This window comes from Lonchura striata, chromosome 5 (genome assembly GCF_050655825.1).
Source record: "Lonchura striata isolate lonStrDom1 chromosome 5, ASM5065582v1, whole genome shotgun sequence".
Lineage (NCBI taxonomy): Eukaryota > Metazoa > Chordata > Aves > Passeriformes > Estrildidae > Lonchura > Lonchura striata.
The window spans coordinates 61,192,357-61,219,913 of record NC_140707.1 but is presented as its reverse complement, the minus strand read 5'-3'; the positions used below and the strand labels follow the sequence as shown (position 1 = coordinate 61,219,913).

Below are 27,557 nucleotides of genomic sequence, written 5' to 3'. Positions count from 1 at the left end.
CTGCAGCCTTAGTGAAAATGTATGCCTGCAGCTAATTTTCTGCAACAAGTCTGGCTTTTCCTTTCCCAGTTATATTGGCTTCTGAATAGTCCAGTCTTTTGTTTTCCAGGGAACCCAACAGGAATATTGCTTCTCAGGAAAGACTCAGGGTCTTACTTGTCAGGGCATCCATGAAAATAATTCCATAAAGGGATTCCTGTGAATATGATTTTAGATGGATGAATATTCTCATTTAAGTGCTTTCTAACACAACTGTAATAGAATTTTAATGTACATTTTTATGAAATAAGTTGGAAAGAGAACTAAAATGCTCAGATCTCTGTCTCCCAGAACAGAATGAACTGTACCTAAACTGGACTTGTCATCTATATCTGACCTGCTCATAGGAATTTCCAACCATCTCTTTAGATAACAAAATTTACAGTTAATATTTTCTGGCTCAATATTTTTTCGCCTGGTAGCAAACAGGTGGTGAACAGGTGATTCCATTCTGCTTTGTAATGTCCTTTTCTGACTCTCCACTGTTTTTTACTGCCTGTTCCACAGTATCTTCAATGAATTTACATCTTTACAGCTGAGAGGACAACTGGACACAACAATATTTGCTTGTATATTACTTGTGTGCCTTGTAGATGGCACTTTTTTGTACATATTGTTTGCATTTTGCCACAACATGTCATACCTTAATCCAGGTAAGTATTCCTAAACCTGACTTTACACTTGTCCTTTTTGTAGCCTACTTTTTAAAGCCATTATTTCACCCAATTCTGAAGTCCAATCCAACATGTCTGAAGTATGGTTTAGCTGCATGTCATCTGTTCATTTACTGCAAGTACACTTTATTCCATCTTCAAGTCATAAAAGAAATACAAATTAGTGCCAAACATGACAGATCCCACAGAACATTCAATGAACCCATTCAAGATGAGAAGAAATCACTAAATATATCTGCTTAAGTTTCACAAATATTTTATTTGCCTGCTTTTCATCACATGCTGTATGTATTTGGGAAAATGTAGCTATTATAAATTGTAATTGAGAACTCAGATGCAGAAAAAGGGAGATGGATCAATTCATATCAGCAAACATCAGTTTGTTTTAAACTTAATTTTGGTCTGAAGGACAAAAATTATACAAATTTCATTTAAGTGAAAATTGGACTTTATTGTAACAGCTGATCTACATTTAATTATCTTGGTTGTAATTTAGAAGCATATTCAGCTTGTTGGTTTACATGAATTCCTTTTCTCTTGCCCTTACTCTCCATCCCCCTTGTTTCCCCCTACTAGCCTAGAGTGGAATAAGTGAATGTCTTAGCAAAATAACTGAATAATTGAAAAGTGGCATAAAAAAGAGCACATCTTATGACTTAAGCTGTATTTGTTTTGGAAGAGAAATGAGGTCTGGATGTCTATTTCTGTTCCAGATAAACATAATAAAAACCTGAACTCTACCTATGAATATAATCCCTTATTTAATATTATTAGTATCTAAAATACTTCATGGGCCTCGCTGTTTAGTATTTTCAGTATATACATTTGATCTCAATTCAGCTTTATGCTCCATTTGGCTCTTTCTGCCCATTTTTTCAAATAGAGCATCAGACAGCCCAACTTACAACTCAGCACTGAGAAAACTCCACATTGTTCACATAGTTTCTCAAAAAAAAATTGCAGTGAGCTCTGTTAAAAACAACATTTACCATGGCAGGGTGCAAATATCTCATAGTGGAAAACAGACTAAGCAAGGAAATATTGTGGTAAAATCAATAGCCCGGAACACTATTATGCTCTCTAATGGCACCCAGTGTTTGAGCAAGGCACATGTACACATATTTCCAAGTTTCTTATGTCCTTTTCATGACTACTGGAATCAAATTACAGTTAGGTCTGCAACAAATACATAGATTTATATCCTAGACTCCAGGCTCCTCTGAAGCAAAACTGGTCTGGGGTCTGGAATCCAACCTCAAATCCACTGAATTTGGGGTAGATTTTCCCTCTGACTCAACCAGCTCTTAGACAGGTGTGAAGGGAACAGCATCCAGCTCAAAGTGTCTCTGGGTCCTGCACAGTGCTTCCCTTTGGGATGAGAGGGAGAGAGAGAAGGGTGCTGGATGTGGCCGGGCACTGGGAGCAGAGGAGAACAAGGCCCCAGGGATCACTAGCAGAGGTGTCAAACCCCATCCCCGAGGAGTGGCTCCCCACTCCTTGGATGACATGACTCATTCCTGTTGAAGCAGGGAGTGTTTTAACCAGGAGGAGGAATACCTTGAGCCCATTAAACATCCCCTGAGCTGCAGTCTGTGTGGACATGCAGATCAAAGGTGGTGTCCTGCCTTTGGTGACTCATGGCAAACCTCCACACCCCCAGGCAGTGGGTGTCAGAGGGATCCCTGTCCTGGAGCGCTGGGCTGCGGCAGCCAGGAGTGCAGTGCAATCACAGCTGGGATGGCAGCCCCTGTTAATCCTTCAGAGCCATTCTGTTTGGAACAGCACAGAGAGAGATGCTAATGGTGCTGAGATGAAATTTAGATTTTGAAGGGAAAGAAAATGGTGTATGCATGTGAGAGCATATATACATTCTAAGAATTAAATTTGCCCTTATTTTCAATATATCACACTTTTGAACATAAAACTGGTTGCTTCTCTTCTGTAAATATTCTGTCTTGGGGGATTTTTCTAGACACACATAGGAATGATTCTATACTCCCTAAGAAATGTAAAATTGTTCAATATATTTAGCACAAGTCTCATTGTACAAGACAAATTAACTTTTGTCTGTTGGAAGGGAAAGTGATTGAAACCAATCTCATGTGTTTTACCATTTCCTTGGCATTGTTATTTCTAAGAACTGAGCCTGGAATATGGCACATGAAATAACAAAACACTCTGTTAACAGCATTTATGTGCATTTTTTATGGAATATTCTTATATATATTCTTTGATTTTTGTGGATAATATTTAATAAATAATACTAAATATCTGTATATTTGCAAATAGTCCATCTTTATGTGCATATGAAAGCAAACACATTTTAATTGGACAAAAATAATGAAACTTTTCATAGTTTAAATCTTTAGCTTGTGGTCAAAAAATTTAGCAAGTGGGAAGCTAATGACCCAAATTACAAATAAACCTGTCTTTAAATTTGTGAATAGTACAGATTCGTTATTATAGAGACAATTTGTATATATATATAAATATATATATATTAAAAAAATAATACATATATATAGGTTGCATGCTTAAATGCATTTTAGAAACAGTATTTTTAACTGGTCAAGGGTGAGGAAAGGTGGAAATTAATAGGTAAAAAGGATTCCAATGGCTAGAATTTCCCCTCACTTAGATTTTTGTCCTTTTCACATTATAGTATTTGTAAGCTTGACTGAAGTACTTTATACAAGACTCAGAAGCAAACCCCTCACATTGTATATATTCTGTATTTAAATAATTGAATGCTGGTAGAAAAGTGTAGTTTTGATGAGTTTGCAGTTTTGCATTGAAATCAAATATATTGTAAGCACAGGGAAACACAGCTCAGTGCCCTGTGAAGGTCTGGTGTCATGGTCAACATCTGAAATTTGCATAAGAGGTTATTCAAAAGAGAGGCAGGAGACTTCCCTATTGTATTAGCTCGGTAATGCAATTCTTTGTGGCTATTATCCTGACCGACATCAGCTCTGCTATGCACAGGGTCTGAGTTTTTATGAGCTATTGGCTTTTATGCTGAGAGATTTTATTAACCTAATTAAAAGTTTTATAAAAGTAAATTATATTTATGTTTGTGTGTCCTATTTGCAATCATTAGGGAACCCAGACCACCTCCGGTGACTTCAGAGAGGGCTGGTCAGGTCCCATCTGTGTAAATCTTGTGAGTTGTCATGGAGTCATTGCATTTGATTTACATGTGAAACCTGCGGACTGAGCACAAATGCTAACCAGACAGCTGATAAATAACACAATACTAAAGCAACACTTTTGCATTTCTTTAACTCCTTTCTTACAGGAACCTCCAAGTGTTTTTCAGACTTTAAAGAATTACCCTCCTGAGTAAAAAAGAATTACTTACAATTTTATCCACAACACCAGAATACTAATGTATTATAGACCTTATAATGTTTATCAGTTTGGTGCCTGGTAACATCAGTAATGGACTGAGGGTCATCACACAAGTTTTTAAAACACAAACCTGTCCCAAACATCTCCCATTTTCATCGATTGACAAAGGTAGTCCTTTAAACTCACCACTTATCTGCTGAGACATGTTTATGTAGGTCTAATGCATGTGAAAACCAAATATGCTCAAGTTACCCAGGAAGTGGCTTAAATCCACTGTGAATTTGGTTTTAGGCAACCAGTTTCATTCTTCTTTGCAGCAGTCTAGAAGCATGTATACACTCAGTTATCAAGTCTGAGCTGAGGGCTGTGCCTCAGCTGCCTGTGGTTGACTTACTCATACCCTAAATCTTGTACTGCTTTGGGTGATGAGCCTTAAGCCTTAAAATGAGGTAGCAATTCCAGCTTTACAACCATAGACAAAGAGATGTTGTACAGCAAAACAACTGGATCAGATGTAAAATACAAAAATTTCCTACTGCTCATTTCCTACTGTATAGCCATAAGTCCTAGGAGACCTGCAGCATGACCCAGAAGAAATTTAATGTGAATATTTGGGAAAAAAAAGTTATACAGAAATGGGTCAAAGTTTGCATGTAAAAATCACTTGGTTCAGCTCCACTGTCCAGTAATGCTATGGGGAAGTTTTTCAAGATCTTTCTTCAGAGGTACATTGGGATGAAGTAAGATTTCTCTCTGAGACCATAAAGGGAATAATGTGGTTAGTGATGGCACAGAGGCTGTAACAACCTGCTGCTTGCTGCAATGCAAACAGCAAACAGGCACACGGATTTACACAGCTGATAGCTCTGGTCCTTCTGTCACTGTGCCTCTTGATGCACTTCTGACAGTCTCTAGAAAATACTGTCAGTATAACCTGTCTGTCTTCCTTATATGCTTTACTTTGGCTTGTTTGGCCCTAAGGAACTCTATTAAGACTTCAGTGGCTGCTGGATCAGGCCTTGGGTTCTCTCTAAGTGTTATGCACCTAGGTTAAGCAGCTTCCATGGGGGAAGAAACAGATGCCAGGAGTGTAACAGAAAGAATCTTTTGAAGAAAAAGTTGTGAACCTATTAGCAACCAGTATGTACAGGGCTGAAAGCCACCTTGATGGTGGGGGGACAGGGACAGCATATAGGGTGACATCAACCATGTGCTGCACTGGTTGTTGTTCGTGGCTGGGCAAGGGAAACACATGCCAAATTCCTGTCTGTTTTTCAGCTTGTGATGTGTTTCTTGATGTAGTTGCTGTTGATTATTTGGAAATATTCACTTTAAAAGATCTAATGGTTGCTGTAGCTATTCTAGGAGCAGGGTTTTGATGGTCACTGCTGCAGAAATATAACCTCTAGATAGTGTTACAATAAATAAAATTAAACCAATATGTATTCAGTATTGCTATTATTATTGTTATTATTATTATTATTATTATTATTATTATTATAGCAGTGTTTAACTACTGAAAAGTAAACCAATCAGATTTAGATATTTTCAGAATTAAAGCTGACTGTTTGGCTTTAATTTTAACCCACTTATGAATATGGTTTCTATTAATATTCATTATGCAATTGCCTTTTTGTTTTCCTGTAAGATCCAGGGTTTATTCTGAACAGAGAATGGGTGGTGCTTATTGAAAAAGCTGCTATTTCATATATTGTTCTATTTCCATTATTTTATCTGTGCAATTTTAATATATTTTGATCAATAGGATGGATTACAGCTTCATTTACTTTACAAAAACTTGCCAGTTTTACCTGAAAGTGCTTTTTCATTTTGTTAAGGTATTTCTTGAATGTTTCTGTAATTAGGACATGCAGAATGAGTAATTCTGCAATCCCATAGAGGTGCTCCATAAACACTAAGAATTGTCAAGTTTCTTATAACACTCATTAGGGTGCTGTCAACACCATGTTAATCAATCAAAACCAAATTTTGCCAGGTTTTATTTCCATCACTGTTGGATCAAATGAAGCCTGAGTCATCATTAAACAGAACTTTTTGCATCTTCTGGTTGCTTTGAGCTATGATGTGAAGTTAGGTGCTTTTCAGCCCCAGTCTTAGACTATGCAGGCTTACATCCCAGAATCCTATTTCTCTGGCTCTAGAAGTGTGTGTCCCCTGCTTGATGAGTGCAATGCTGAGATACTGCCTGGCAGAAAAAGGATACCCATGTTATCACAGCCAGGGTGAAGTCTGATCAAATTAAATGCTGAGTAACAGGATACATCAGCTTAGTGGAGTTGTGTGCTAACCTGATTGCTCTGCCTGTGATCCTGACTCGACTCACTTGAGTGTCCCCCCATGACATTGCCTGGTGGTAAATGACATGTATCAACTAACAACAGGACTGGCAATCCCAGGAAGGAAGGCAGGGCTCAGCAGTGACATGGTGTGATGGAAATACGTGGCAGAGTTGTTCTCCAGGCCGTACTTTCATCATGGTTGTAGATCGTGGTGGATTGTGGTACCTTCTAACAATACAACTTCTTTTGGTTTTGTTGTTAACTGAAGTAGGAGATGACTTTCAGAGTGAAAACAGAGCCATTCTTTTAAGCAAGAGACAGAAAGGGAGAATACTGACTGTATTTGGGAAAGGTAAAACTTTTAAGTGTAGTCTAATACCTTAGGGAAGTGCCTTTGATGCAAGAGATGCTGTGTTTTGCAGATGATTTCCCTTCCCCTGCTTTATCATACAAGGTGACATCCTAGACTGCACTTTCTGGGTTTCAAATTTTTGGACAGTTATGAACAATTATATACCTTTTTTTTTTTTTTTTTTTCCTGCTGCAATGGGAAAAAGGGTGAAAATCAAGTTAGAGAATACCTGAAGATGAGTCAGGAATGTTCTGTGTTCTCCTGTAGAAGAATGGGAGCAGTTACTAAACCAGAGCTTCACCTTCTGACATTAAAATAAAATAAATCAAAAAACCTCCTCTGGTGCATAAAGCCAGAGTCGAAGGATGACTTGGAGTCACTTAGGTTTTTCACCCACAGGGAAATTTCAGCCCTGCCACTAAAATAGGCCTTATGGAATTTTTTATGTTAAAAAAAAATTAAAACAAGATGTTTAGCAATTTGAATTTTTCCTTGCAAATTCAATAGAGTTGTACCTCATTTTTAAATAGAAAATGGAAAACTTGAAAAAACAGAACAGGAACACAGTCATTAAAAAAAAAAAAAAAACAAACTACTGTACATAAAGGTTGTATTTTTTGTGAGAATTGGTCACAACATGCTCACCAAGAGCTGCTGGTACTTCACCATCAGGTCATTCTGATTCATGGGCAATTTACATTCCTCTCACAGTGCTTTTCAATAAACAGCTAACTCTGATCTATATTATAGTTAATTCTAACAAGCCAGATTTCTAAAGGTTTATCCATCTAGCTTAAATGAACTTCAGTAATCTTTGTGCACAAAACACCCACATAGGCTATTTGTCTTGGATTTGACTGTTTGGCAAAAAGCCTCACTTAAGCCTTGAGCATGAGAGCTTAGTGAAAAATGCTGCCACTCCTGGGGTGGGGGTTGATGTCCAGGGCTGACCTCACCCTCTGTACTTAGCTCTGAGCTCCTTGCAACAGCAGAGAAACCACAATGTTTGTCATCTGGCAAACCTGTTGCTTGAAAAAGAAAATCACTTTAGTAACATACTTCAACAATTATAGTACATTATAATTAGATGTATATCAAATTGCAGTTCAATTTTTATTAGTATATAAAGTTTCCAAAAGAAACTCAAACCAAAATCCCAACCCAATGCCATTCACTGTAAGAGTTTCGGGAGAGACCCTTGCTAGTAGTGGTCTGTCCTCCTGCACCTGTGGAATATGGGTGGGTTTTGGCTGTTGGAGCATACTTTGATTTGATCATCAGAGAATTGGGTTGGCAACTAGACAACAGGCAAAAATAGGCAAAAATAAACATCTCACTGCATCCCACTGTCACATCAGAATAAAAGATAAAGGATTTAGACTGTCAAAGAGGAGCAAGACAGCGAAACAGGCAAGCTGGAAGAGCAGAACCTGCTACCAGTTCAGGGATGGGACAATACTAACATACAGATGCAGTGGAAGAAACATTTAAAGCAGAGGAAAATGCCAAGCCTGGTGAGCTGTACCTGCTTCAGACAGTTATCAGATGAGTCTGCTTTTTTCCTTGTATTTTGGCAAGACTTACATAGCTTGTCTTGCCAGTAAATTCTCATCTAATTGAATTGACAAGCATGGACATTTTTTAAATGAAAGTTTCCAATCTGCCACAAATTCAACTGGTTATATTTTATTGTAGTGTAGTGTCTGCCATATGAGTTAATATATTGAGTCACTTAGAGCTGCTGAAGAAGAAAGCTGATAAAATATCTTTGCACTGACAGAGAGAGTAGACCTGTGATCTTTTTAGGTCATTCTTTCTGGTACTGTGCTGGCTTTAAACCCCTTGTGTTTGGTTTGGCATGAATGTCTCCTTTCATTATTATTCTCATCCCTAATTCTTTCCTCAGCTTTAGGCAGTGAGTTCTTGGCTGCCAGTTCCTCCCACCCATTTCATTGTCTCTTTTGCTGATCATGAAGCACCAAGAGTGTGTGTTCAAAGAGGTGAGTCCTACCAATTTTGAGAAGTCCTGATGGGCGCTGGTCAGCCTCAACTCCAATGGAATTTAACAACAGTGACGGTTTCTCAGTGCTTCTGCAGTCGGCAAGATGAAACTATAAGTTGGCAATTAAAATTAAGTAATTAAGCATTAGGTATTATGAAGTATCTTGAAACACCTCTATCTTTCCCTCCCTCTTCCCCCCTTGTTGTTGAGACATTTCCAAAAAGCCTAATTTTCTACAATTTCTATTATGTGTGAAATTGTAAATTTACCTTTTATGCTTCTATTTCCATATTTCTGAAGTGTGTGCTTTCAAAATGTGTGTCTATGTGAATATTATTTATTAAGACTCCTTTTGGAGGGATTAGAGTCTATTATGCCAGTGAATATAAAATACTAAGTAGTCTTTTGTATGGAAGGCACATCCAAAATCACAGAATATGCTGAGGTGGAAGGGAGGCACAAGAACCATCGAGTCCAGCTCCTGGCCCTGCACAGCACCACCCCCAAGAGTTGCACCATGTGCCCAAGAGCATTGTCTAAATGCTTCTTGAACTCTGTCAGGCTTGGGGCTGTGACCACTGCTCTGGGGAACTGTTCCAGTGCCCAGCCACCCTCTGTGTAAAGAACCTTTTCCTAATATCCAACCTAAATTTGCCCTGACACCACTTCAGGCCATTCCCTCGGGTCCTGTCACTGTCACCAGAGAGCAGAGATCATTGCCTGCCCCTCCTCCTGCTCTCACAAGGAAGTTGTAACTGCAGTGGGGTGTCCCCTCATTCTGCTCCAGGCTGACCAGACCAAGTGACCTCAAACACTCCTCACACGGCTTCCCCTCAAGGCTCTTTATCTTCATTGCTGTCCTTTGGAAACTCTGAACAGCTTTACATCTTTCTTATATTGTAGTACCCAAAATGCCCCCAGCCCTAGAGGTGAGGCCAGTGCAGAGCAGATCAGGACAATCCCCTCCCTTGCCCAGCTGGCCATGCTCTGCCTGATCCCCCCCAGGACAGGGTTGGTCCTCCTGGCTGCCAGGGCACTCTTGGCTCATGTTCAACTTTGCCATTGACCAGACCTGCAGGTCCTTTTCCATGGCACTGCTTTCCAGCACCTCACTCCCCACTCTGTCCACACACCCAGGGTTGCCCCATCCCATGTGCAGAACCCATCACTTTCCCTTGTTGAACTTCACACGGTTGGGGATTGCCCAGTCCTGTAATTTGTGTCTCTGCAGGGCCTCTCTGCCTCCAAGGGAGACAATAGCTCCTCCCAGTTTTGTATCACCTGAGAACTTGCTTAGTATCCCATCCAGGCCTGCATCCAATGTTAGCTATTCTGAAGATTTCCTATGTGCTGGGAAATTATATTTGTGTATTTTGTATGTTAGCACACACATGTATGGGAGTGTGTTGTGCCAGTGTGCATACCTGGTGTATTAATACTTGCAAATAGAGCTGCTGTATATACAGTTTTAGAACAGTTTGCCAAGTTTTACTCAACTGAACTATGATTTTTAAATGACAAATATTTGCTTGGAGGCTACATCTATTCCAAGATTCAATCCTAATTGCCACTGCAATATCTGAGTTAGGGAGCCATGAAAAATGAAATATATACTGCAAAGCAAGAAGAAAAAAGTTAGCTTTTGCAGTTTTGCCAGGTAAGTACTTAAATAGTTGATTCTAAGCTTGCTACAGTAATTTACAATTACAATTACCTGCTACAATCTGTATATTGAATGATGCTGTTTAGGAAAGAGTTTTATCTGATTGCAAGGAGCACTTAAAAAAAGGCACTTTTACATATCACACCATTTGGAGTTGTGACTGTCAGGATCTGATCCAAAGCCTACTGAAGGCAATGGAAAGAGACCTGTTAACTTTAAAAACTTCGAATTGGACCTGAATGACAGCATTAGATAGATCTTTTTTCTCATCTTAAAAGTAATGCGGACTCACCTTTTAAGTTTTGAAGGTTAAATTCTATCCGGATTATCATGAGCTAAGAGCTAAGGATCTTTCGTGTGCCATGAGCTATATGATATTAAACCTCTTCATAACATTAATTCCTCATTGAAAATTCTTCTGTTCTTCAGTGGTCACGGGAAGCTGAGTTAGAAATAGAGTCCACAGTCTTTCAGATTCTTTGCCTGCATAGAAAAGGAAATTATAGAAATTATAGAAAAGTTCACTTCTTGTCTCAGTCACACCTATGTCACCTCAGTCACACCTATGCTTGGATAAAACAACCCTGTAATTGTATTGTTGTAACCCTAGTCTTTTACCCCATATGGCTCTTATCAGAATTTTTTCTACGATAGCAAAAATACAGAATGAGTCTCTCTTGATTATACCATTGCACCACAATTATCTCCTTGCGGTACAGAAGGCACTGCCAATCACCCCTCTTGGTAGCAACATTTAAAGGTTAGGTTTGGAGCACTTAGAAACCAGGGACTGTATGTCCTCTGCCTGCCATAGCACCTGCAGTGAATTGATCATACTTGATTACAATACATGAAATCCCAGCCTGCAATACAGCAGTTATATTGCAAAGCTTGTATGTAATCAGGGGAAAAATCCAAGTATCTTGCTGTGTCACAGTAGGGTTGGAAGGTAGAATAAAAAATATGGGTTGTCTGGAGGTACAGAGGGAAGCTCAGAGGTTATGATAAGCTCAGGAAAGTGCCTTTTATTGTGTCTGTCCTAGCAGAAATCCCTAGACAAGCCAACAGCTTGAACCTGTGCAATATCTTCCAAGAAAGGGAGTGTCCAAGGAAAGACATGATGTGAGGCAGCAATACCACCCCTGAAAAGGGAACCCATGGTAAGGAGGATGACCATGGTGGAACGGTTGTAGGATATCAAATACACACACCATGAGACAGTTCTGTGTAGCAGTGGGGATTTTAGTGCTGCACAAAAAAAACACTGAGAAATTAACTGCTGCAACAGATTACCTTAAATCCCTTTAAAGACACAGGTAACATCTGCTTTCACAACAAAATCCCAGAAATCTTTATTACCATTTCATCTCCAGGTTTATTCTTCTTCTTGACATCCCTCATATTAGCATGGGGGATGCTCATTAGATCCATAGCATGTCCACAGCCTGGATGTGAACTGTTTGTGCAGCAGGTGTAATGTGTCCGAGATGTTGGAGTAATTGCTCAGGCATTGCAAAGTTGAGTCAGACATACCATAGGGTATTTGATCCTGAATGCCATGAGATGCAACTCCTATTGGGCTGACTGATGTTAGGAAATGATGAAAATCTCAGTATTCAGAAACCTCCAATGGAGTTTCCTCAGATATGCTCCTGGAGATAAACCACAACTCAATTTAGGCCAATGAGTGCCTACCTTCATCACCTGCTATTATATTTCTACTCTTCCCCTCTTAGGGCCCTTTTCTTGTACCTTAATCCGGAAACTACACAACTTAGGTAAAACATCTGTTTCTCTAGCTGAAAAATTGTAGCAATAATAAAATCTCTGACATGATTTCATTCTTTTCTTCAAATATGTGCCAGAATCTTAGTGTATGAGGAATTTGTGCAAAGATTTTGGTGATAATCAGTACTTTTTCTATTCTAAACAAGATCCTCCATAATGATAATGGACACAATGAAGACAAAATGCATACATTTTAGTCCATTTAATTCTTGTCTTTTGCAGTTTTGCTCACTGAATTTACTGGTATGATGAAACGCCTTTCTGCTAAGTGTAGAAAAATACTTGTCATATTAAATACAATTAAATGTGAATATAAGCCATATTAATTAATAAAGCTAAGTTATCTATGCAAATGTATGTACAATATTGTTAATTTCAGTTTGCCATTACTTAGAAGTTAATCCTTGACTATATAGCAAAATACAGTCATACAAAACCCAGTCCAGTAAGCTGGATGGATGAATACTTCATTATTCTGGGCGTTAGTGTTCGTAGGAAATGAAGCTGCTAAACATCTTTCAAGACAAGCCCCTGGTTTTCCAGCTTCTGTCCCACACAACCTGCAGCCTGGTGAAAGATCTGAATCACAAAACAGAAGAATGCATGTAAAGCTGGAACCACTAATTGAGAGTCCTCTATCACCTGCAGCCCAGCTTTGTGTCTTGTTAAAGGTCAAAGGGCAGAAGATCTGAAGGCTTTTCTGCAATGAGTTGCTGGTTGACACAGAGCAAGCTTAAGTGCAGTTAATAAAGTTTGCTCTGAACCTGCACTTTCTGAGAACCTTACATAAATACCATATATCTACTTCATTTTGTTGAAAGCTTTGTCAGTGTTGGACTGCCCAGGCAAGTGCCAAAATACGTAACCAGTTTTACAAATGAATAAGGTTAACAGGTATCTCCCTGCAGAGCAACAATTTCTCTTTTATGAACCCCACCTGAATTGGCGAGTGCTGCATGGACATACAGTTTTCAGCCTGCAGCCAACGTTTAAGCAATAATCCAAAGTGACAGTTTTATGACAGTTCTGAGTAACTCAGGATCTTTTCCTTCTTTTTTAAGTAAGATCCACATACAAGCAATTTACAGATGCTGAACAAAGGGAGGACTCTCCTCAAAGAGCAGTGAGGTATAACGAAATGACCAATCCTTCAAAATGTTTAAGAGGTTTAAATCAGAATGCCATTTCCAGGTTAACACTTCTGATCTTTAAAGTATCAGCATAATAAATGTGTTAATGACAATTGACAAAGTTACCCTTCCTGGGCAGCTAATTACATCTTAACTCACAGAGCTAGTATCTCTCTACATTTCAGTCTGCAATCCTTCACAGAGCTCAGTTAAAGGGATACATGTGTTGTTACTATGTTCGGGTCAAGCTCCCCTACTATTAAATACAAAAGCAATTTTTAAAGCAATGATATGGCTGACATACAAGCCCATAAAACCATAAGAAATACCAGTTAAATCTACAACTGTCCCCTCTGCTCAACTCTGTTGTGTCTAAACATTTCAGTCCATGGGGACCAATAAAAGAAACTCTGCACAGTAGATGATATTACATGATCCATGTGGTCATTTGTAAATGCTGTAGTACAAAAAATGCACCAAGGAATTCTGAGGTTTTTATATTAGTATCTTGTTTGGTTTGGTTTTCTCAGTTGCAAAGTAATGGATCACCATAGATTGGATTTTTATTAGATTACTGTGCTGTCCTTTTAAGGAGGTGGTCCCCTCTAGAGACTGTGGCAAAACACATTATAGAAGATAATCTAGCATCTTCAGGGATCTGACTAGAAAAGAAGGACAAAGTCCTCATTTAATTCTACATCCGTAGAACACTTTAGCTAGATCTTTGTCGGCTAAACAAAGGATTCCCAATTGTGGCAACAATCTCACTTATGGGCTTCTCTAGAATTCTTTAGCTAAACAAATGAAAACACCATGAAAGTGCATGGTGTTTGCAACAATTTATCTGCAATGCTATGAATAAAGCTGATTGCAAGTGCTTACTTATACATTTCCCTGTGGAAATTTTTTCCTAAATGGAAATGAGTATCTGCTTTCCTGTAAAAAAAGGAAAACATTTAAGAGCCCTAGGTCTCGAACTAACATTTGAAGTGTTTTGGCAGTTGTACCTTTTGTTTTCCTTTTGACCAAATGTACAGTATTTTTCACTACAGAAGAAAGTACAGCAAATACTAGGTCATACGGGTTAACAAATATTACTGTAGAGTTGCGCAGGTCCCACTAAAACCAGTGCCCTGAAGCATGTCCACAGTAGCATTTCAGGTATGAAAACACTGCTTAAGTAACCATGCTTGCAGAGCTAAGAGAAAGTGGTTTTCTACAGCTACACACCAACAGAGAATTGCCCTTATACCTATTAACTTGTTTTTTCAGATGGAGCCAAAGGCCTGTACACTCCTTGCCTCATGCTGACGGCTTTTCTTTCTGTGCCTACAGCCAAAGTTCAGCAGTCCTACAGAGGTAATACACTTTTGCTTTTTAACTGTTCCTTTTATTTCTGTGATCACAAACATTTTAATTATGCTATAGCAATGCCTGTATTTAAGCATATAATAGGTATATAATGTTCTCTAGAACAAAAGATTTGAAGTCATATAATGGTATTGCACAGTATGTAGCTCTCACGTTGTTACTCAGATTTGCCATCTAGAAGGTTTTTGTTCCCTGCTGTCTCTGATTCAACCTTTGTGGCACAACAGTTAAAGAGGCTTTGAATACAGTGTCGGGAATAGACAGCCTGGCAGACAAGCAGGGGTCTTTTCCTTCTCAAATACATTTCAGCATGACACAAATGTGAGCTTTGTATTAGCCCTGTAAAGGTTTCACAGCCCCTGGTTGCAGGTGCAGGAGGAACATGCCCAGGACAGAGAAGAAGGCTGAGCAGAGCCCCGTGCACATGGGGGGCTGCATCTGGGGACACACCACAGAGCTGAATTTCACCAGCACTGCTTTGTACACCCTTCCCTGCCACCATGCAGGCTGCCAGGCAATAGCTGATGGTGCAAAAATCCAGAGACAGCTTTTCTCTGCCTTCACAATCCTCAAAGATGTATAAGTAGCATGGAAAAGACTTTACCACTCAATTACTACTGTTAGTGTTGGGATGCATCAGATTGTGTATTTTAACTTTCATAGCAAATTTGTTGTGTCTGGTTACAATCACTTAGATGGATATAAATTTTCTGTGTGTAGCCACGTAGGAAAATTGTGAGGTATTGGACCTTTTTCTCATTCAACTGTTCTCATAAGGAAGAGTTAGAGTAGAAACTCACATCTCAGTTTGCTAACTGTTTCAATTAACTCTTTGTACACTACTGCAAACTAAACAATTAAGGGAAGTGAATCTCAAATAAAATGTTGAAGATTTCTTTGTGTACTTTTTTAGGTTTTAAAGTATTATAGCAATTTTTGCTGTGCATTTTTGAAAAGTGCATCTGTTAAATTAAAACATACTATTATTTTTCGGTAGTAAGCAATACTAGAATGATATTATGCTTTGATTATTTTATAAAAGTGTTTGAGGTTTTTTTGTTTCTGTTGCTGAGGTTATCCAAATTTCTCAAGTATTTTGTTTAACATAAATATGAGAAAAAAAATCTTTGTTAAAATTTTTCTTCGTTTGGCAATGGAGAGCACTCACTGTCTTCTGTAACATCTCATGACTGGTGAACTTTTCAAACCCTGCTCCTATGTGTAAATCTTATTGATTTTGTCAAGTGCTTGTAGAATGGAGTTCTGTGAGCAGGGTTCATTAAGAACAACAACATGATCAACTGTTGGCAAATACTTTCCCTGAATGATGACCCCTAAACTAAGCTGATATTATTTAATCATGAGCTTAAATTAGTAGTGATTGATGATTCTGCTGTGAAAATAGGAAATGGAAACAAGAGGCAGATCACTAGAAATAGCTGAGAGAGTTTGGTGACTACATTTGTCTCAAAAACACTGTTTTTTGCAACTTGGTTTGAGCAATGAGATTTTATAAATATAGGTTAAAGTCTTCATTAGTATACAGATTTAACTCAGTCTATACCATAGTGTCTTTGCTGTTCATTATTTAGTAGCTAGGAAGATTTGGTATCAGTGTTAAAATAGGAGACTTTTGTTCTTCATGAAAGGACATTTTTCACAAAGAAGGATCATATTTATTAAAAACACAGTACTAAATGGATTTTAAAATAAAATGCTCTGTCTTGCCTTTTATATTTAAAAAAAAGACAAAAAATAAAGTTTCAGTGTTAGTTGTAAATGTGGCAAATCCAATCCTGCAATGAATTCAAATCTGCACATTTCATAAAAAGGCTACTTAGGGACAAGATAGTTTTAGATCTAAGAAACACGTAAAAAATGACTCATTGTTAATAGGGTGAGCTCTTTGCATTTGGATTAGGGTTAACTGACAGTATCCAGTCACCTTTTATTCTCACATATTCCACCCAAGGAATGCTTTGTGCTGGTCTGAAAAAGAGAGAATTAGGTGTTCCATTTATACTATTGATCTTAATAACCTCATCTCATAAATACCTACTTTATGACATCAATAAAAAGAGAATAGCAGCAACTCCTAACAATAGAAATTGTTACTTTGTAATTCAAGTATTTCATTGAGCATCTCAAAGAGACTCCATAGTGGTGCAGTAGTGATATTTTATTACCAGTTTTTAAATATGTGCACAGAGAGACCATTTTTTTAAACAAGAGAAAATTCTAATTAATTGAGTGCACCATAGCTTCTAGATCCCACAGTTATCAGAGTTCTTCTCTTTCATCTCTTATCTTCCTCCTGTTCTTCATCTCACACATTAAAAGCAGCATATCCCTTTAAGGGCGTTGGTGGGTGTAAGACTAATTTTTCACTGGGATGATTCAGATGAAATGAAACAGAGATCATTGTATATGGCAGTCTTGCCTCCCTGTTACCCTGCATTAGCTGCAGATGGGAGCTATTTGCTCCGAGGGGATGGAACAAAGGGTGCTCCAGAGAGACAGACTTATTCTCAGCCTCCAGGGACACCTTTCTGCAGCTGTGCCAGACCAGGACTGTCCTGGAAATTTCATCCACCAAAAAGCCACCAGCAGGAGGAAGTGCACTGCTGGTCTCCCTCAAAAGCCCTGATACTTTTAGCTTCCACCTAAGGCAAAAGAAGGAAACAAGCAATCATAAGTCATCATAAGGAAGAGGAACCAGAGCCTTTGCCACCAGCAACATCTGGGACAGAAGGTTGCAAGCTCATTTTGCAGCCAGTGTCCACACCTCTGCACCTGAGAAGGGACAACTTTTTACCACATCTGGTGGAATAGCAGCCTCAGATCAGACCCAGATGTTCTACAGATTACAATGCAGACAGAATGTTGCCAACTACCTGAGGAATAAATGTGAAACATTGCCTCTTGTTCTTTTAAAAGTTATTTTTCTTATATTACACATTGATTTATCTCTATTACTATATTTAACATTCTTGTAGCATATTCTTCCTGGTAAATCCCAGTGGCGTCCTCCCTAAAGACTTGGAAATTTTTTGTATCCTGTCAGAAAGTTAAGTATATTTTATGTTTCCCATTTGCCTCATCGGTCCCCATAGAGGATCATCACTTGATAGAATGAAGTAGAATAGAATAGTTCCAGTTGGAAAGGACATAAAAGGATCATTTAGTCCAACTTCTTGACCCCTTCAGGACTGACCAAAAGTTAAATCATCTTGTTAAGGGCATTGTCCTAATGGCCCTTAAAATTTGAGATATTAAATATTTGAATATTTGAAGATTATACAAAAGCCCAGAAGCATCTAATATTTTACTCATTAGAGCTTCTCTTATTTCACAGGGCAATTTATCTCACAGTTCCTTTTCCTGTGAAGAGCTAAGGAGAGAAGGCAAGTCTGTAAGACCTAGAAATATTATCCTTTTAAAATATTTTTCTTTTGTTCAAAATGACAGAACAATGGTGTGGCCCAGAGGGGAAAAATAAAACCAAATGCTCAGTACTGAACTCCTTTATCCAATATAATTCATTTCTCCCAGACCTAGGAGGCCGTTGTTTTAACTGCCTTTGGATTTTGGAGCAGCCCTTTGTATTGGCAGCTTTAAAGTGTAAAGCTCTTAAATTTGAGTCTTTGCTTCTCCAAATTCTACCACTATGGCATGTCAGCATTTTAATCAATAGAAATAGCCCTAAGTTTTTGTCAGTTTTGAGAATACTTATTAAAAAATGGACTAAAAACATTTTATTTTGAGATCTTTATAAGAAAGTACACACATTTTTAGTTTTGTAGCTCTATGAAGCCACTGAGTGCATGAGGTGCAATTATGTCATCACACAACAATGTCACCCAATTTTTACTACATTGGTGAATTATACATATTTTAAGAAGGTAATCTGGTACCTGGATATGTATCTCAAAATTTGCTTAAACGTATTTCTAACTCAAAAACCTTGCTTGACATATCAACAACTCTCCAACAGGAAATTCAAGAGAACCTAGCACTGAGTTTTCAAGTGCTCAGCACCTTCAGTGAGTGCCAGATTTTTAATAATAATCAGAATTCCTAATGAAGCACAGATTTTCAGAAGGGCTTGGTTCCTGTTTGTGTCCCAAAATAAACTCAATGTGTTGTAGATGGAGCTCTCGGAAAGTCTGTCCATGGTTTTGGGTGCTACTTGTTTGCAAGCTGCCTCACAAGCACTCTTAAAATTGGTGCTGGATGGTTTTAATAGGCCAGAAGAGGTTTGTGAGCTCGATAGCTCTTTAGATTTGCAAATAAATACAAATGGAGATAATTTGTTTTTAACCTGCAGAATGCTTAATGAATCAAATCATTTCCTTTCAGGCATGAGAGCAGGACTGAAAGATATAATCATTTGGTGTTTATGGTCTCCAATTCTCCAGTTAGAAGTCTGTCACAGGCTCGGTATTGAACAATAAGCTACTTCCTATTTTACCTTCCTGTAAAAGGCAAAAATCCATCAGTACACTCACAAGGAGAGATCCCTTTGGGATGCACATTGGCTTTAACAAATATTTCTATTTGCAAATGTTTATCATGATTGCTCTTTGAAGACGTGGCCCACTGAGAAGAATCAAACAAAAATGTCTTGGCACTTGTAATAAGTTTCTAGGAGTTGAATTCATCTGGGAGACAATAGTATGAAATAGAGAGGTTGATTATTATTTCCTGTATTGACATAAAGGCGCTGAATCATCAAGACATTTAACTAGATATCTTACTTTAGGCATGTGTCCTCTTTTTTTTAAGAAATAAGTCAGTGGACTTTTATCTACATGTTGTAAGTAAGATTGCATATAAATATCTTATGTTCACACACCTAATAGGTATAAAATTACCTTCCTGACCTTAGCAGGTGATGTGTAGAGCTAAAACTGTCTGATTAGTTTCCATGCATAGTCAATTGCCGCGCTCCCGCCCCAGATCCCTGTTCTCAGCCCCGGCTAGCTCTCCTCCTGGGGCGAGGGCGGGCGATGGAGGCACCCTCCGCCGCTCCCAGCTGGGGTTTGGAGAGTGCCTTTGTGGGTTCCGGGCAGCGCTGGCACGCCTCGTGGTGATAAATGAAGAGCGGATCCTGCTGGGGGCTAAGTCCGAGTTTATTGTAGCCCAACGGGGCCAAATATCCTAGAACGGTGCCAGCCAACAGGAACAAGCACAAGGTGCTTGCACCGCCTTATAAACTGTAAGGGAGGGGTAACCGGTAACCAACAGGGATAGAGGTAGGGAGTGGCTCCTGGATGGGGTGATGCACCTGTGGACCAGTGGGAGAAGGATACGGGAGGGGCCCCAGGCCCTCACCCAATCACCCGGTGCCCTGAGTAGAAGCTTCTGGATGGATGGGAAGGAGCACCGAGTGATAGACAAGGCACCTGGGAGGGGTAAAGGGAAGGACTGTGCCTCTTCCAGGGTGATGGACAGTTACTGGAAAGGTGGGAAGGGGGGACAAGGTGGGAAAACTGGGAGCAAACCAAGTTGTACATGGGGGTACAAAGGAATAAACCAATACATAATATTCTGATAATAAAACATACAAATAACGCAACTCCGCAGTCAATGAGAATAACCAGAAAATGAGACAAGAATTTGAGATGCTGAGGAAAGAGCCGCAGACAAGTAGATGGTACCAAGTAAACTCCCAGTGCAGTTTCTAGTTTTCTGCTGCTTTCTGAACAAAGAATGGTGCTTTTTATTCATTTATTTTTTATTTTTATTTTTTTAAAGATCATGGAGCATGAATTATTCTTCTGGATGTAAGCACCTAGTGACACTATGGCAACATCTGCTGTGAGGTCCCTACAACTGATTTTCCAAATATGTTTTAACTGAAAGGAACTGGGCTTTGGGAAGACCCCATGCTGGTAGCTCTGAGAGTAGCAAATGGATGGAAATTCCCTCCAAAATTAGCACATAATAGTCACTGCTTTAAACTTCATCATCAGCCTTGAAAAATCTGTAATTTGGTAGTCAACAACAACAAGGTTTAACAAGAATAATATAGGGGTAGCAAAATCAAAAGTTTATTTTTTTTGAGTCTACTTATAAAGATTGATTCTGTGATGATAGAAGTCCAAGTACATATTTTAAATAATTTTGACATGACTGAATTGGTCTTAAATATTTTAAAATAATAAATATCTCTTAAATACCTCAAAATATTTGCTTAAAATGTTACTTAGAATTAATTTCTGTTTCTGAGCAGTGGTTACTTATAAACAGAGGCAGATCAGTAACATTATTTTCTATCTCTAGTAGGAATTCTTCTCCCGCATTAACTCATTTTCTTATTTATATTACAATTCTGCTAAAATCAGAGAACTCCTGATCTCACAGGACATAGAATATGAAAGATTTATATTTATATAAATAGATTTTTGGAGAAGAGAAAAGGCTTTTCTCAGCTATATAAAGCTTTTTATGTTGTTATTTTAAGCAATAATTATGACTCTGCCTCTGTACTTTTCCAACCATTTATTTACTATATATTAAACTTTTCATAATATTCAATGATTTACGTAAATCAATAGGTTGGGTAAAACTTTTAGTAAGCTTCCTAAAAACTCTGTTCTGATTTAAAAAAAAAAAATATTTCATGGGCCAAACCTTCTAATTTTTTCTTATATATATACATACAACATACATATATATATATACACATGTATATATGGATATAGATTAGATATAGATATAGATATAGATATAGATATAGATATAGATATAGATGATATAGATATAGATATAGATGATAGAGATTATATAGAGATAGATAGATAGATAGATAGATAGATAGATAGATAGATAGATAGATATAGTTATTATTTTATTATTGTATCATGGATTCCTTGGCAGATTTTATTTCTGAACAAGCACCTCCTGCCTTTCTGACCAGCTTTAGCAGGATGTGGAGTACTTTTAACAATAATGAAGGCATTCAGCACCCGGCAGCAAACATCCAACAGTGCACAAGCTGGTATCTCTTGTTAAACACAGATACCTGTCCCATAAATTAAGACTGAAAAGCCATTCTTCCATACTGACAATCAATCAATGCATGTATTGTTAAAGTGAACAGGAGAATGTGATTCTTGAAAGCACCCAGAATCTGTCCAGCATAATTGGAAATTCCACAGTAAAAATTGATATCCATAATTCACTTATATGTGAAAGTCTTTCACATTTTTGATATTATTTGTGATTTCAGTAGGGGGTAAGAAGTTAACATCTCATTTTACAGCAGAATTTACCGAGAATGAAGCAGCTGGTTCCTTCAGACACCTTTTAATGTTCATTTTTAGGAACTACCCAAAACCTGTGTGAAGCCATGATATCATTCCCATTTGTTTCCATAGGATTTCCATCAAGCCCTTATTCCACAGCTGAGTGCTATTTTCTGTTTTTAAGATTTCTCATTATTGTGTTAGATTTCCAGTTGGAAGCGGTTGCTACTAAACAATTTATTCTTTCAAAATACAGCACAGAGAGATGTTTAGTGGTTTACAAAGATGTGTTCATGGTATCGGGCCAGAGCCTTAGCTGATACAAATCAGTGTAGTTCCATTCTAGTCAGCACAACTGTGGTGATTACAACACCAAGGACTTGGCTTTCAGGATTCTTTCCTCTCCAGATCATATTTATTCACCTAAGTTGAAAGCAAACAGGGATTTTCTCCTTTAAATAGAACTCATCAATTGAAACTCAGCAAGGGAGAGAAGGGATGAAGGGATGCCCTACTGAAATACCCTCATAGTTGGCAAAATGTTTTTAGCAAGGAAACAGAAATACTCCATCCCCTCTGCCTCTAATAGCAGTGGAAAATGTCCTGGAGAAGGCAAAGATATTCGTCAGCTCATACAAGGTAGTTTTGTTTCCCTGCTGGAAGCATTTCTGTAGAAATTAAAATTATGCTCCATAGTTGTCCATCCTAAAAAAAAAAGGCTGCTTTGATGTGCAATTGGATCTTATTCTGTCTGGGACCCTGATGTTCTTGTTGAAAGGGGATTAAACCTCTGGGGAGCATGGCAGCAGAAACTGTTCCAGAAGCAGAGTCAACATACCTATTCTCCCTTGCTGCTGCTTTTTCCATCAGTAGCAGGGTCATTCACTGCTCAAATGTCTGATAACTCTGAATATAACAAAAGGTTTCGTTTCCTTGGGAGTCCAAATAGCCAAGTATGTGGCTGCATGTGCTGTTCTTACTCATAAATGCAAATGCTAACCTATAAATCTTTCCTTTTACAGTACTGTAATAACATTCTATCTATTTAGCCTAGTACAATACAATCACAATAGCTTTTTCATTGTGCTGCATTCATATTAGACTACTATAATGAGATGCTACCACAATACCATGAAATAAAACGATGTTCTTGACGTATTTCCAAAACATTTGAACACTGTTTCCAAATCGACCTTGTGAATAAATTAAATAATAGCTTGCAAAAACGTCCTCTAGCATTTTCAGAATGTATGCAAATGCAAGCTCGAATGTTTACATGTTTCTTACAGTGTCTGGGATTATACAGCGTATTTGTGCGCATGGGTATTGTCTCTGGGTGTATTTGTCATTTGTGCTCAGTGGCTTGCACAGAATTCTAGCATGATTTGCCCTTCAAGTTGTCCAATTCTTCCTCCTCTCCCTGATGACCTGCATATTAAACTTCTCTTCTGTAAGACTTCAGATTTCAGTGGCCCTTTCCATTTGTCATATGCATTATTGTCACTCAGAAACCTTTCAGTGCTGTTTCTTCTGTACCTACCCTGAGACAGTTCTCCTCTGAACCATTTGGAGTCTTTGACTGCAGATTTCTAAAGGGTACCTTCTTCAAAGAAGTTATATACATATGTATAAAAATACACGTACATATGTACATGTACATGTACATATATAGGATTCTCACATTGGAGGTTCAGAATAGTGAGGGGAGACTGAAAATTGGAATAAAAGCCCAGGGACTCATTTTCCTGGAAGATACTTCTGTAATATTTGTTTTGTTTAGGTTTTTTTTTCTTTTTGTTTTGTTCAATTGATTTTAATGTTAAGGTCACTACTGACTGAAAGACCAAAGTTTTGTTTATCTGGGAATTATTATTTGCAGGTTTCCAGTAGATAACCTTCTGTTATTGATAGACCCATAAATATATTCTTCTGGTATGTGCCCCTCTCCTTTAGAAATTTCCTAACCATGACATGCTATAAAGAGAAAATGAGCTTGATTTTTGCCATCTTATTTCCCATATCTGTAGATATCATTTATAGATGATCAGAGATGCACAAATCACGTGCTGTAAGGTGTGGTATAGATTTGTGGTTAATAAACTCTGACAGATCATTATGACAATAGAGTCTATTATCCTGTATAAAATAGACTGGGGAATTTCATCCAGCAATTTATGCTTCTAACACATAACCTTTGGCTGAGCTGCACTGTCGTTTTTTAGAAGATATCTGCTGATTGCAATAATTTCTGTTTCAAAAGTGAATCCCTCTAAATGGAAGGATCTCATAGAAAGGCTCAAAAGACTTCCATTGATACACTAGCACATCTCTTTTCAATACTTCCATTGAAGCATCTAATACAAACCTCAATGATTTATCTTTAGTGACTTTATTGTGCCTCACAAAGCTAGTTTAAAGCAATGGATTGTGAATTTCAACCAGTGTGTTCTTCTTTACACCATAAAAATCCACAGCAGACAGAGACCCAGTTGTCTTTCCCCAAGATACACTAGCATCATTTCTCTGAGTAGCTATTGGCTGGCAATAACAGGTGGGTTGCTTCTAAATGCTCCTCTTGATACTATTTTACTTGACCTTTCAGAAGAGGAAATGGTGCATATGTTTATGAGAAACACTCTGACACTGTTTCATGGGAGAACGTGCATTGTTTGTACAATGACAATGGGAAATTTTCCACTAAGCACTTTGCCAAAAAGTAATTATTTTGGTTGGCTGTATGACTTGTTTGCCTGCTTTTCCAACACCATGGAAATTTTCATCTTTCTGGTGGTCACATCCAGAGCAGAAAATGAAAAAATCTTGTATCATTTTAGAGAGCTTACTGCTTGAACCATGTAATAATGCACAACTAAGGAAGTATTTGCAGCACATAGATTTAGAGCTGAAAAAAAACCCCAAACCATGGCCAAAAGCAGTCATATGATTAAAACAAAATTGGGTGGTTTTGTATTCTAACTTTCTGTAAACTTGCATTTAACACAAAATGAAATCAGGTAGTAAGTAGGTGCCTGTCCTGTCTTGTCTCCTACCAGAGATGCAACTGAGATTTATTGGTATGAATGCAAAACTAAAATCTAGAAACCTTCAGTTAATTTATGATTTACGTTATGACCTTGTGCAAATCACTTGTCTACTCTTCAGTTCTAAGAGAAGAATGCTTAAAGCTTATAGAACACATAAAATCAGTGGGATGAAGGCATTATGTATACCTATATTCTTGCTGTTCATAAGACTGGGGATAATCCATGGGCTTTGGTTCACCTATTATATTTGGAAAAGTGAGTAGCAAACCACTTTTTTTGCAGCAAATGTATCTGGCTGGACAGCTGCTAAAAATGGTCTGCTTTTGGAATGCCATCCTTGAGTCCAGGGACAACAATTGGTCTGCTTGGACACCTGCTGTCTTTTTCTTCTCCTCCCTGCAGTTTCTGTTTGGGATCCATACCATCCAAAGACAAGTCACTGTTTTTCCTCTGTGTAGCAATTTGTCATGCACCAATGCATTAATTACAGAAACAATGGACAGTAAGATTAGATTGATTGTGTCCTGGTGTGACAAATGCCGGGTGGAGGCTACCAGTGCTGTGTCTGCAGGAACAGTAGAGAAGAGACTATAAGAACAGATCCAGCAGCAAGATAGAGATGGAGCAGAGGGGAGAAGACAAAGAGACATCAGTCCTGCTACTTGGTCCTTAAAGTATGATAGACTGCTCTGTGCAAGCAAACCATCCTGGATATCAGTGATGCTTGAGTCAACTGCGTTGGGCCACCCACACACATGCAAAGTGGAGAGAGAGGCTGCCAGCAGGGAATAGAGGTGATAATGTATGATATATGGGTTGACAGTGCTACAGGCAATTATGGTGTGGGCAGCAATCCTGCTCAGTTACTGCTCCCTGACTTGCAACAAGGAGGATTAACTCCCTGGAAAAACAGAGCACTAATGCAAAAGCTTACTGTCCAGTAAATGCATTCTTGAATGAGTGCCTGTAGACCTAAAGGAACAGAGAGCAGCAATTAGCCCCACATGCTCCAGACCACTTTATTTTGTTCACCAAGACTTCTTTCTCCCAATAAAATCTCTTTTCCAGAATTTCTCATCAGACAGGGACAATACTCTTTTTTCATGAAAACAGTCAGGCCCTGATTTCTGCTTACCCTGCAGACCCTGATCTGAGAGCAATGTAGACTCTAAGATTCCTTTCAAAGAGCTGGCTTCACATTTGAAGAAATTATGCCCCCTTATCATTGATCCAGACCAGATTGGTTTTATTAAAAACAGAAGTTACTCCCACGGCATGTGGCGATTATTTAGCACTATGCATTTTTCCTGTAAATACCATGAAGAGCTGTTAGCCATCAGTCTGCACATGAAAAATGCTGGAGATCCTGCAAAAAATAACAAAAAAAGCTGTTTTTAATGTAATATCATGAAGTCCTTTAAGTTTGAGAGGATTTTATATAATGGTTGAAAGAAAACCTATGCAATCTCTCTCCTTCCTCCATGTATACTAACATTTATTCGAATTACAGTAGCATCTGGCAGTCCCAACTGACTTCAGCACCCCAGTGAGCTAGACATGGCACACACATAATAAAAGACAGTCCTGTGCTCAAAGAATGTAAGAGCAAATCTTTGCTCAGTAAAACTAATGGCAAAACTCCCATAAATCAGTGGGGCTGGGATTCAAACTTACAGCCAAATTAGAGAAGACAGACAAAAAAGGTGGACGGGAAAAACCGAGACCTGCAGAGATCTGAATCTGAGACCTGCACTGAATCATCTATATCAAAACATAGCTGTAACAGAAGAGCAACCATTCCTCAGCAGAAGAACAACCTTTCAAGTATCCTGTCTCTGGCAGGGGCAGTAATGAAAGCATAGGAAAGCATAGGGAAAAAGCAACTATTGAAGAGATCTTTCCTTGGTACATCCTTTCAGTTTCTGTACTGAGATTTGATGCTGTTTGAAAACCCTCGGGTCATTCAGACCGTGATGTTTAAAGTAAAGTCTCTCTGCATGAGTCAAGCCCTCTCTGGACCCATAATACACCTCTGTCCTCAGCACCTTCCATAGGGGAACTTTGGCTCCCACACTGAGAGGCTGAGCTTAAATGTGCACAAGGTCAGATGGGAATTGGTGAACTAGGCTGGAACTGAACTGCCTGAATCGTAGGAATAATTCTTTTCCTTCATCACAAAGGCATCCTCTCTTTCATCTCAGTTTCCAAAGCAATACTGGCAAATAAGATCCAGCTCTGTTACATCCTTTTAATGGTAGAACCTCATGAATGGGTTAAAGGACTCAGTGCTTTCAATTCCCCAGTGCATTTCACATCAACAGTTGTTTACAGATGGGGCTGGGCAAATAGGAATTAACTGTTTTGCTCCAGATAAAAATAATCTTATAAAACTATTTGCATCAACACTTTTTGACATTAGCATTATCTTCTTTCCAGCCTTCCAAATAATTAATGAGTTTAATTTCATGGAATACTTTTTCATTGTAGAGGAGACCATCACAGCACATTTTCTTTCCTCCTGTACACAATTCTGATTTTACACTATCCTATGCCACTGTTGTTGATTTTAGCTACATGTGTAGGCTACATTGCA

At 38.4% G+C, this 27,557-nt stretch overlaps 1 long non-coding RNA gene across 1 annotated transcript in view; it reads right to left on the bottom strand.

The window, feature by feature from the left end:
* Positions 1-2,212: 2,212 nt before the first annotated feature.
* Positions 2,213-27,557, bottom strand: part of LOC110481157 (uncharacterized) — a 120,911-nt gene continuing 95,566 nt past the window's right edge. Inside the window, exons 2-3 of the long non-coding RNA XR_002467216.3 lie at positions 10,674-10,864; positions 2,213-8,827 (exon numbers count right to left, since the gene is read on the bottom strand). This is a non-coding gene — a long non-coding RNA (uncharacterized LOC110481157). The remainder of the gene's footprint in view (positions 8,828-10,673; positions 10,865-27,557) is intronic.